We start from the raw sequence: 12,766 nt of genomic DNA, 5'->3' as shown, positions 1-12,766 counted from the left end.
AAGTATCAATCATTTCATGTGCAACCTTTGCTAACCCCTGTGCTCAGCCGTTCTTTCTTTTTGAACTGTTCCATTTGAAAGGAAGCCAAACATTTCTGTAGGGGGGAAATATTCCAACACATTTGAATGGCACTTAATGTCTAACAGTTAGGGGGAGAAAAGATAGTCTAAAGGAGCTGAATTTTAAACTGATTCTTTGGAACATAGAAAGACAAAGAGTGTTTTCAACCAAAATACTCATGATCCTTCTCATTCTTTAAAATTACCCTTTCATAAACCAGTAATGTATACAAGCTCCGTGCAGCAAACAGCAGATAGTGTTTGTCCTCAGAACATTTGAAAGAGTGAACCCACTTCCAATTCCGAAGAGAATCTGCTCGGCAACATCTCTACTGTGAAATTCCTGCAGCTTTCTAGACTTGCTTGAGTTAGCAGCACCTGCCAGTTAAAGACCAGAGGGGAGGATGTGCCAGTGGGGAGGGATGCTGGCAGACAATCCTGCCAGTGCAAGGCAGCTCCCTCTGTCACTTCCGCTGCTCACTGTGGAACAGCGAGGGAGAGATGCAGTCTGTCTTCCAGGAAAATCCAGGATGGTAACATGTTAGCCCAATTCTTTTAAGACTCCTCCTCAAACACAACGAAGTCGGGGTAAATGTGAAACATTAATGTGATTTGTTTGATTTTCTGTTTCTCATTTGCACTGATGGTTTTTAACAGCTCAAACAGCTTCAGTCTCTCAGTGGTGGTGAGCCCTTGCCTTGTTCAATCAATTACAGTATTCCAGTTTCAAAGTAAAAGGCATAAATCATGATGACTACATTAAGGAAGGTAGTCTAATTACAGGATCACAGAATAGTTGAGGTTACACCTAAATAGTGTAGTGAGTTACACTTAAATTCCAGTCAAACATCCCTGCTCAAGCAGCAGCCAGAGCAGGTTGTTCAGGGCCATGTCTCCAAGAATGGAGACTCCACAACCACTCTCAACAACCTATTCCAGCATTCAGTTACCCTCAAGGTTTTCTTATGTTTAGATGGAATTTAACGTGTTGCAGTTTATGCTTATTGCCTCTTGTCCTGTCATGAGCACCACTGAGGAGAGGCCGGTCAAGCTCTGCTTGGAAAGAAAAGGAAAAACATATTCCTAATCTTTTAAAAGTGTAATTTTTTAATAGCACCTGGAAATCCAATCTACCTCCAAAATTACATAAACATAGGTGTGAAATGATGTGGTAAGCCTTTGGTCATGATTACAGGAAACATCTTCATGCTCACCATCCTGAGCACTGTTTAGCAGTGTCCATAGTGTATCAACAACCCATGGAAGACAGCATGAGCTCTGAGAGGAACCTTCTAGTGGCCAGGGTAGAGGCACTCCTTAGTGCAAGAGCTGCAAGAAATCTTCTTCAATAGGTACATAATACTTTGCTCTAGCAAATTGCTGCTCTGTGGGGAGGCAAGAGGAATTGGGAGACTACTATAAATTATCTGCAGTTGTAGTTATGTTTTGGCTATAACAGATGTCAGCAGTCTGGGAAATGCTCTAGTCCTTCCTATTAACCAGTAGGACTGGGATCACCCTCACCACTGTCCCCAAGGGTGCGGTAGTCGCTTCCCCCATTAAGATTGGCAGCTGTAGTTGGTGAGCTCTTGCATGCTGTTTCCCTCATTCTGTCCTCACTGCCAGCCCTGTGTCTGCCCTTTCCTTCCTGACTGAGAAGCACAAAATTCAGAAACACCGAAAATCTGCTCCTTTAAACTTTTTATCTAAATTCAGTGAGACGTGATTTTTAAGCCATAGCTTTATTTTACCATTATATGATATAAAGAGAAGGTATGTGTCGAGAAGACAGGGGAATATTTACATGCAATTTCCATTCCTCAGTTTCATTGTTACTCCGGAACAGCCTGTGGATATATTTCACTGTTCTTTAAGATAGCTAGTATCATTCTCCTCCTTTTGTGACATTTGGTGAGTCATTTATGAACTTTCTGATACATGGTTTCCCAAATGCTCCTAAGCTTTTCAAGACCCTTCATAAGTGATAAATTGTCTTATAGCTGCCTCCAGAATGTGACAGAATCAATTTCCTTGATTTCTCCTGCTTTTGTGTCTGTGGATGTCTTTAGGAAGCTCATTAAACTAGAGCTATGTCTAAATCTATAGTAAAGAGACTGCATTCAAATAAATATTTGAGATATCTGCTGAAAACAAGTATTGGTTTAATGAATAATATTTTAACAATTACTTTATATATGTCTTTTGAATTTCCTTGTGTGTAGTTAATGTGTGTATGTGTAGATAAATATGTATTTAAATAATTGACAAGTGCAGATACATTCTCATGAATAAGTGGTCTGCAACAAAAATTTTCATTTAATTATGAAGAAACAATTCTAAGAACTAGAAGTGTATGCTAATCACAACACACTATGAAAGAAGAAGGAAAAAAGCCCTACTATAGAAGTATGAGAAGATGACATTAGTTATCTGTATATAAACAAAATAAGGATTACTTTCACATCCTCTCATGCACACATGTAAAACCTTCTGTAGTGCCTAAAGCTTTAAACATACTCAAGTTATGAATTCTGACAGCCTTCCTGCACACAGTGATAGCTGTTGTGTCCAGCAGTGGCTGAAAGCAGAGGGGGTCCTGTCTGCATCAGAATGGTCACCTGTTAGAAATACTGTGTACTAATAGTAGATGTGCTGCAGTGCAAACCTGGTAACTGCACTCAGAGCCAAGAGGGCAGTCAGTGCAGCTCAGAGACTGTTCATGACATGCTTTCTGATGCTGAGACAGCTTGGCCTTGTGCCTCTTGAGGATTCTCACTGCAAAAAAAACCCCCAAAACTCTGTTGTGATTATTGTAGAAACTTATATAGTTAGTGGACCTGTATTAAGTGTAGGGTGCCTTTCTGTACAGATTATTGGAAAGATGCAAAAACCCACTGGAAATAACATTTCTGAGATAATCATCCTCTTGCTCAGTGTGGGTTGAAATTACAAATTCTTCTGGAACTGGTGCCTCTAGAAGCAATTGACAGACGGGTAACCTTAAATAAAGTGGGCAACAGTGGGAGCCAGTTTGTCAATTCTTGAAGAGCTAACAGATATCATTAAGAAAATTAAATCCTACAGTACAGGAAATAAGTCTCTGAATGCATTGCTTCAGAATTGGAAAATGTTTTTGCTCAGTGCCTCATCTGTTTCATGTCAAACTTCATTGACTTTGTAAAATGTATTCAGTCTTGTGAATTGTTCCGTGATGAAATTTGTATACAATATTTATTCTGTTATACTGATAAAAGTTCAGTGAGTGGGATCTTCTGTTCTGCAAAATTAAACTATAACATTACGGTGATCCTTAATGTAGTATCTCTAAAGAAACAACTCCTTTTAATCTTTGAAGAATACATACATCATGCCCATAGGAATAATTCATAAAAATAAATCACATTGACACATTCCATGATATCTTGTAAGGCCCTGCAGGGTGGCAGTGGCAGCAGCCACTTTTATTTAGCATGTGTCTATTCCCCCAAAAGCTTTGTGTCCTACTTTTAATTTGGCTTTACGTCATGCTAAACAGTCTCTCAAATGTAGAAAAAAGCCTCAAATTACCTGATATTTCATTGCTGACCTTTCTGGAGGCTGACTGTAGGTCAGAGACATCAGCCCATCCTCTGGGATGAAGTTCTGTATACCTATAGAAGGTTTTCATGTGCGGTTTCTTTGCTGGTATGAGGTCTTAACAGAAATGTTAAACCAATTAATATGAAGAATCATGTGGTCACAAGATCATAGGGTAATTCACATTGGAAGGGACCTCAGAAGGTCAGTGAATCAAAGGTTTGGGGGGATGACCAGCTATCCAGATACAGCAGAGCTAAATAAGACCAAAAAGGTGGCACTGAGCCGGTCACAAGACCAGAATCATGAGTACCATGAGATAAATGTAAGTTCTGTTATTACCTTGTTTCATTGCAGTTCTTAGTTCCTTATATACCAAACTATCACTGGTTATCATTCACTGGTAGGCTGAAAAGCAATGCCACTGCAAATGGTTCTTGTCTCAAGAAATCTCTTTAGGCTTCCTAAAACTGTTTTCTTACTGATCAAAATTGAGCCTCTCCCATGGGGAAAGGGGCGGTGAGAAATCAGGGTACCGCTTTTTAGCAGATAAAAGCTCTTTAGGTATTATGTATTCTGTAGTGGAGAGGTGAAAAATAGCTCTGAAAATGTGAAATGCAAATAAGTAATAACTTACAGTAAAGAGATAAGTTTTACTTAATTTATAAGCTACAATTGCCCAAATAGCTGTAAAATGTAGTATGAAAAAAAAAATTCCTGCTTGTTTGGAGTTTCTCAAGGGATGGCCTTGTCTCACAGATTAAGGAGTAAAACATTTTTATTTTTGTTTATATACCTCATTTATTTTATATATATATATATATATATACCTCATGCTATTTTATAATTTCAATTTAACCACCATAAATGCAATATAAACTTACATAGCTGCAGCATAAAACCAAAAATACCTAACAAATAGTACCTCTTCCCAGCAAGCAGGTCTCACTCAAATGGTGCTCTAATAGTTTCTGTTTTGTTTTTTGATTTAAGGACAGTTTAAAGGTGATATTGATACAGAGTTGCAACATGTTTTACAGTGTTTTTATAATATCAAGTAGAAGGCAGAAATATAAAAACTGTTTCCTGTTGAAATTAATACAGATTTTAAAATGTGATGACTGAAATTAGGTGAGTGGAATTTCACATAGAAAAAAAGATAAATTCATGATCTCTGCATTAAAGGTATTTAGAAAATCATTGCTTTCACACGTAATAGAAACTTAAGGTGTTCTTTAGGTATTGTACAAGCATTAGGAAATGCAGGTTGTATGTATAAATTCTAATAACACTTCTAAAGGCAGTAATTTTAAGATGTATTTCTCATAAAGTTTGAAAATATGTTTAAATAAGGTGTAGGACAGAATATTTGTGTATCAAATAGCAATAATGAGGGGGTTTCAGATTAACATTAGCTTTTCTAAATGAAGGTAGTATATCTCTAATGGTAAAATGCATAAATTATCTAAGATTTTGCTTGATGTGCATCTACCCTATAAACCAAAATTAAAATACAGTCTTATAGGTATGTAGAATGTTACCCAGTTCTAGTTTACATGTCAAATTACTTAAAATCTTTTTATTATGTGTTTCATTTGAAGATCTTATAGTTTAGTTCTTCTTGGCAAGCCTTTAAGCAAGGTTATTGTCTACTCTTATGTTACAAGTGAGGCAACTGAGATAAAGAAAATTAAACTGACCTATATGAAGTTACTTGATTATTGGCTGAGTTGAAAGCCCAAAATGAAAATCATAGCTTCCCTGAAGAGAAACCTAAAACTTTGAGATGGTTCAGGAGGGGAAGATTCTGCTGCGAGTCTTCTATTTGTGCTGCTAAAATGTTTCCCTTAACATTAAAAATAAGAACAAGAATTGTAATGTTTAAAACTATGAAGTAGAAGGCAGTATTCAAAATTATTTATACAACAGTAGCCTTTCAGAAACTTTAAACTGAGTCTGACATTGAAAAAAAATTGCAAACTCTACAATAATCCCTACCTTCCAGAGATAAAAGTATGTTCTGAACTTCAACTTGGGCTCAGTAACCCTTCAATTTTCAGTTCTGAGCCAGGACCCTGATGGCAATGCAGCTGCTTAGGTCTCTAATAACCATCACCTCAATCACCATCAGCAATGAACGTAAACTTTGGAATTGCCTTGAGCTATATGATCAATTTAAATTTTTTGTGCAGCTTGAAAAAGAGGGGATTAATACAAAACAATGTTAGAAGAAAAATCTCTTGACTTTGAAATAACCATTTTTCTTAGAGAACATAATGAAAAATTTCCACATGCAGTATGAATTATTTTGACAGTCACTGCTGGAAATAGTTCTGAAGGGACACGGGATGGGCTATACTTTGGTCCTCCTTTGAATCCAATTGCTTCATATCCATCAACTTAATCAGAACAGTATTATGGCAAGTACCTTTTATAACTGCTTTATTCTGGGTTTTGTTTACAGAAGATAAGTTTCTGCGGTTGCACTACCAGATCATGTGTTTGTCTTTCCAATAACTTTTAAATGTATTTTTCAATTTTAATTTGATTTAACAGAGGGTACTTGTCTCCAAGATAGTAAATCCCTAAAAGTTTCATGAACATAAGAATTTGGCTTGAAGACCCAAGGCCCTACTAAGGCAAATGCAGAGAGACGCTGACCTTTACCCATTCGGCCTGGTCTGCCCAACAACCAAGAGGCAACAGCTTGCAAATAGTAACAAACTAACCATGATACCCTGGGCTAATCATGTGTTCCATATTGTAAAGCCTCAGCTTGACAGCTAAAGAGAAGGTGATCTAGGGAATGTAAAATGATTGACTAAAAACTCATATTTTAACTTGGTCCTCACAGCTTTCAATGGCAATGTATTCATCCTGTATTTGATGGAGAACAATCCCAAGTCTCTTCCATCAAGACTTGGATCTTCTTTAGTGACTTTCAAAGAGCCACCCTCATGGAGCATATTTACCCTATTGACAGTATTAAGAAGTTTCACTACTTGATTATGACTACACCTTTTGTCATGATTTCTACAAATATGGCTGTGGAGTAGTTAAAATAATTCAATAAGAACCAAAGAAATTAGTGAAGGATGAGCTCTCAAAAGCAACTGAAAACAATAATCAAATGCAACTTCTTGCTTGAGAAATTATTAAGTTTCTTATTGCCAGAAAGAGGAATATGTCAGGTACAGGATTACTCTGCTCGTGCCTGATTCTTACATACTTCCCTGAGTCTCCTGTGCTGGCTAATGATTGATCTTTCTCATTAGTCTGGAAATGATGCAATACCAGAAACGGGCACAGGGCCAAACCCATTTCTACTCTCCAGAATCCCATTGAATAGTCACTACATTGATAACATATGAGAGACTAGAGTGAAAAGAATAAAAGCTGTGCTGGGCTGTTATTTTGGAAATAGGCTACTGGGATAGGTGGACCTTTGGTCTGAGCAGTATGGTTTTCTTATATTCCCTATTCTTATAAGCTGCTGAAACTTGATTTAAGGTTGTATTTCATTCAGAAGCCTCTTTGCCATAAGCCAGCTCCCCAGGACCTGCAGCTGTGGTAGAATTATGGCTCTGTGGCAGAATTATGACTCTTGTACTTACTACTGTGTAAGCACAGAAGAACTGAAAGCATAAATACACTTTTGGAAAGTAAACCAGTCTTCAAAAAAGAAAGGTAAAACTTAAATCTCAAAAATTCACTTTTTTGAAGTTTCCTTTAGCTCTGGACTTGAGACCTGTATAGAACAACCCTCTACATGGTATAACATTCACATTTTCCATGTTAGTTTCTAGTTTAAGAGCAGACTCATGAAATTTCTGATGGACATAATCTTGAATGGGATGCTGTACTGTTCTGTAGCATCTGGAAACTAGGTAGTTGCAAGAAGCATCTGAATGTGACAATGTCAAAATCATGTGAATGCGATAAGAACCGTTCATCTGCACATGATAAAAGAGGGGTTCAGATGAGATAATGCAAGCTAGTCCATCAAAAGAATGGGTACCATTCTTTAAGTCATCTGGCCTTGTGTGTTTGCATGTCTGTCATGGAAACATTTTATGGCCAAAATAGCAATATGCTATGTACAGTAGTCCTATCACATTATTATTTCTGACACAGGTCTGGGTTGGTGGGGTTTTGTTGTTGGTGGTGGTGGTGGTTTTGTTTGTTTGTTTGTTTGGTTTGTTTTGTTTTGTTTTGTTTTTTCTTTGAAAGAATAACCAAGATAATCAAGTATCGTCAGTAACCGAAACAATTTCCCCCAGATTTTCTTATGTTAAGAGCCATATAAGAGCAAATTATGGGAGACAAGATATATTTTATGAAGCTTAATCTTAAATTATTCATGTGAAAAGAACAATAAATATAGTCAATCTATAGTTCTCTGGGCAGAGCACCTGCAATACTGTCTCATTTCTAACAGTAATATTTATGTTAATTACAAGGAAATTTTATGTATGAGAAGGAGACTGCCTACAACTGCATTCCTCAATGAAAATTAATCTGATGTATTCTGCAGATATTGTTGGAAACAATAATATTGATAGTATACGAGGAGGGAAATACTTTAGTATTAACCATTGTCTTCATACAAGAGTCCACCTATGATGTGGCTGCAACAATATTCAAAATAGAATTTCAACTCTAAGCTTTGTTTTTCTTCCTAAAGCCTTAAAAAACTCCGTATTATCACTCTACTGATTTAAGAAATGAAGCTTCTTTCAGCATAGTTCAAAGTGCAGTCCTATATGTGCTTGGTGTAAAGAGTTCCTGCTGTTCTTCAAAGCTGTGATTTGCTTCTGTAAATTTGGCCCTCTCTGCTATCTGTTAGTTCCCCAAAGGGCATCATCTGATGGTCCATTAGCTGTGTGAAGGACGGAAACTGTTCCAGTCAGTGCCAAGCAGGGAATTAGTGTTGGGTAGGAATCTCGTGCATGAGGGGCCCATCTGGGACTGGCTGATGAATGGCTGTAGTCAGACTTCAGTTAGATTCTTTCAAGCAATTTTAGAATGTAAAACATTATCTATGGGTTATATGGCTTTTGATTACATTAAAGCAATTATTTCCTGGCTCCTGTGAAACTTTGGAGATGAAGAAATGTTCAGAAAGCTCTGTGTAAAACAGATGGTTGATTCCACTTCCGGTGGCAGGCAGAATACCAGAATTTTGGCTGCCAGAAGGGAAGCTCCTTAAGTTACCTTCCCCTGGCTTTGTGTCCCTGGGTTCTTTGGTCACTAACAAGGATTGACCATCTACTCCTTTCTTCGGTAGATGCACTAAGATTCTCCTGGTTTCCTCTCTAATCATTGTTTCCATTGCATTACATGGCATAAGTGTGATCTAATTTTCCTTGGCTGAAATTAGCAAGTAAATTTGTAATTTATTAAGAAAACTTATCCATCCTCATGAACGCAGTGTGGTTGTCTGCAAGTGATTTCCCTAGGAAACCAGGCTAAAAGTGGTGATACTCATGTTTTATCCTTTCTGCAAATTAGCTCTATTCTGACTTCATAGCCAACATTCTTCAGTGTGAGAACTTATTGGTGAAAGATGCATTGTTCCGACAGCTTTCACCAGTAATGATTGTCCCAGGGATATTTCAAAACTGCTCACATTGAACCGTGTGATGTGATGTGATCATCATAAAAATATGTGTAGTGAAAGGCATATAGTTCACATAGGAAACTTAAAACATTGTATTATTTCCTCACTGAACCTAAGTCCCCTTTTTAACCTCAGCTACGTGATTCTTTGTTGTAATCTGTGTTTTCTGAGTTTATAAACGCGTTCTTCTAGAATGAAGAAGTTCAAAGTGCTGCAGCTGCCCAGGCTGTGGACTGTTTTTGCCGGCAGTCTGTCCGTCCCTCTGGCAGCGGGGCCGTGCTGCACCCCACAGCCCGCAGCGGCTGCTCGGTGCGACCGCCTGGCTGCGGCACCTCCCGGGAGCGCGGGCATGGCCGTGCTCGGAGCTCCTCAGCAGAAAGGTTGAGGTTCGCTGAACAAACCCGACTTTCTCCAGGGATATCAATCTGCTTTCAATGTAATGAATGCTTTAATTAAACATCTAAACACGTTTCTATTAAGCTTTAGATCATACTGATTTTTAAAGCCACCTTAAAGACAATGTAATTTAGATTAATTTTATTAAGCTCGCGTAAATCTCTCGTGACTACTTACTTCTCTGTAAGTAGCGAAGTACTGTAATAGCAAGAAAACATTATGTTGCTTTTAGCATAAACTTGTTGATTGTTTTTAGGTAATTTAAGAAATATTGGCTTAAACTAAATGAGTACCCAAGCCGGCTCCTGTGTGAATTTAATTTAACGTCTTTTATTTATTTCAGTGCTTACTTCTTCACTGGCGGTGTTCAGGTTCGTTTCTTGAGCTAGGGAAAGATGAGAAGTGTTCCAGGCGCACATGGCCACGAGCTGCGCCGCGCTCGTACGGAGCCCTCGTGCTGGTGTGTAACTCCCGCAGGAAGCGCGGGGTGCAGGGCTTGGAGCGGCAGCAGGGAATACGGGAAATCAATCACTCTTCCCCCCGGGCCGAGCCGTTTCGAGAGCTGCTGCCCCGCCAGCCTCCCAGTGGTAAACGAGGCGGCAGGCGCAGGGCGGCGGGGACGGGACGGGACGGGACGGGACGGGACGGGACGGGGCAGAACGCGGCGCTGCTCCAACCGCGGCTCTCGCAAAGGCCCGCGGCGCCGCAGCGTGCCACAGTCGCGCCCGGCCTGCCCCCGGCCTGGGCGGGACGGGACGGGGTTGGGCTCTCTGGGATTTCGTAACCGGGCCCGGGGAGGGCTCAGCCGGCCCGCCCCGCCCCGGGACCTGCGGCGAGGAGCGGCCCCCGACCCTCCCCCGCGGCCGCCGCTCCCCTCCCCCGGCCCGCGGAAGGACAAATAGTCCTCGCCGCATTGTTCGGCCCCGCACAACTTTGTGCCGCTCTCCGCCGGCGGGTGGAGGGGCGGCCCCGCGGAGGGGCAGCGGCCGGCCGGGCACGGTCACGGTCACTCCGATCCCCCGGGCAGCGGCGCTGGGCACAGGCTGCGTTCGGGCGTCCGGGGCTCTGCCGCGGGGTTCCGCAGCCCGAGGGGCCGCTGGCGGGGCAACTCCCGCCGGCCTCGGGCCCGCCGCCCTCTCCCGGGCTCTGTGGTCACTGCTGAGGGTGGCCCCGCTGTGTCCGGCCCGGTTCTGCTGCGGGGAGCGGGACCAGGAGGAGCCATCTCTGATGGGGTCCCCTCGCCGCGATTTCTTCTTTCAGGCGCCTTCTTTTTTTTGACCTCCTTCCCCCAGGCAACTTTTGCAGGAATTTCCCTAGAGAGGAGGTCCCTTAGGGCGAGCTAAAGCCTTTATTCACCCCCTGCTCAACCACAAGCCCTTGGCAAGCGCTCTGTCAGCGACAGAAAACAAGCGAAGTGTAGCTGTCAGTGCCCCACAGAAACAGGTTTTGGCTTCACAATAGTCACTCTGCATGTGTTCTTTCTGGTCACCTCCTAAGTAGTACTCCTTGGCGACAGGTTTCACCACTGTAGCCTCCCGCAAATGTTCTAAATCTTTCCGATTGTAGAATATGTTACATAATATATATGTTATATAATTTTAATTACCGCGAGGTAAATATAGCAGGCAGCAAATTCGGTTATCTGTAAGATGGGCTGTACTGATAACAGCAAGCACTGCATAATCATGAGGCTTGGGCATAGGAACACAGCTCTATGCTCTTTCGTAGGATACTTTTCCAGTCTGTTTTGGAAGGGAAAGCTATAGGAAGAACAGAATACCTCTCCAAGAACTTCATCCAAAAGTTACATGCATTACAACAGATATTTTAATTTTTTATTGGCTCGAGTCATGTTTCAGGTGAAGGAACATATCAGTGAGAAAATGGAATTGCTTTGTCCATCCTAGTGCATTAAACACTGTTGTTTTCACTGTACTGCTGACTCCAGATGAGCATTGCTCTCTTTACAGGGAGTTACTGGAAGCAGTAGAAAGGATTCAGTGGTTTAGGTGAGGCTGGGAACTTGTTGTTAGAAACCAAATGAGAACAACAACAAACTGGAGCAGGGAAGAAGGTTTGCTGTTTTCTCCAGGGCTATGGATTTGCTGAGCAATAGCATTCATCATTAATAAATTGTTGGCTGCAAATGCAAGCTGAGCACATACATGTTGATTTAAATGAACCATTCCAGTGAAAACTCCATCCTTGGTCAAGTGCTCTGTCGGGGATCACCCTAGGAGCTTGTGCAGTTTGGGTAGTGATGGTGAATTAATTCAGCATCTGTAAATTTAAGAATAAATAACCCAAAAGGAGACATGCAAGCTTAATGATTCTATTCACACAGGCATGATACATTAAATAGTAATATGGAATACATTTTCTCACATCCCTGAATGCACAACAGCTGTCTGCTGTATCAAATATTTTTCCTTTAAGGAGTGGGTGGAAAGCAATTCATGAAGGCTGTGAAAACTGCGTGTGAGTGTGATTATTTTCAGGGAGTTGTGCTCAAGTGATTTGGGTTTTATATTCCTCTTAATTTTTTTATTATGTTCTGTATGTAATTCTTCATTTTCATGGTCACGTTGAAGCATGTGGAAGAATGCTACCATCGCCATCTGGCAAGCTGCAATTCCCTGATTGCTCTGGTTGGTCGCTGACCATATTGATGTTGGTAGCTCAGCTGTCAGGGCAGTTACCATAAAGATTTACAGTTGTATTGTGTGTTCTGTCAGCGTCTGGAGTTCACTGATGACTTTGTGCAGAGGTTTACCTGCCTATTACCTGCCTATTGCTCTATTTACTTGCACTATTCCATGACAGAACGAAGACTTCTCTAAGGGAAGGGTATTTATCTACAACACTGATGCTTTTCTTGGTAGAAAATTCATTGATGAAAATATTTTTGGGAAAGCATCTACAGGAATACATTCCTGATTGCTGGAGTCCTGGCTTGTGAAATCACCAGCAAACTTATTAGTGCTTGTGATTACTCCTGTATTTTCCTTCTATCCATCCGAATCATTGCTCCTTGCATAGTGAAGACCTTTTCTTTTTAATGAAGTGAAAGAAAAGAGGATGTAACAGTCACAGAAGGGGGTAGCATTTTAGCCT

This window comes from Hirundo rustica, chromosome 13 (genome assembly GCF_015227805.2).
Source record: "Hirundo rustica isolate bHirRus1 chromosome 13, bHirRus1.pri.v3, whole genome shotgun sequence".
NCBI lineage: Eukaryota > Metazoa > Chordata > Aves > Passeriformes > Hirundinidae > Hirundo > Hirundo rustica.
Note: the sequence above shows the minus strand (reverse complement) of the source record.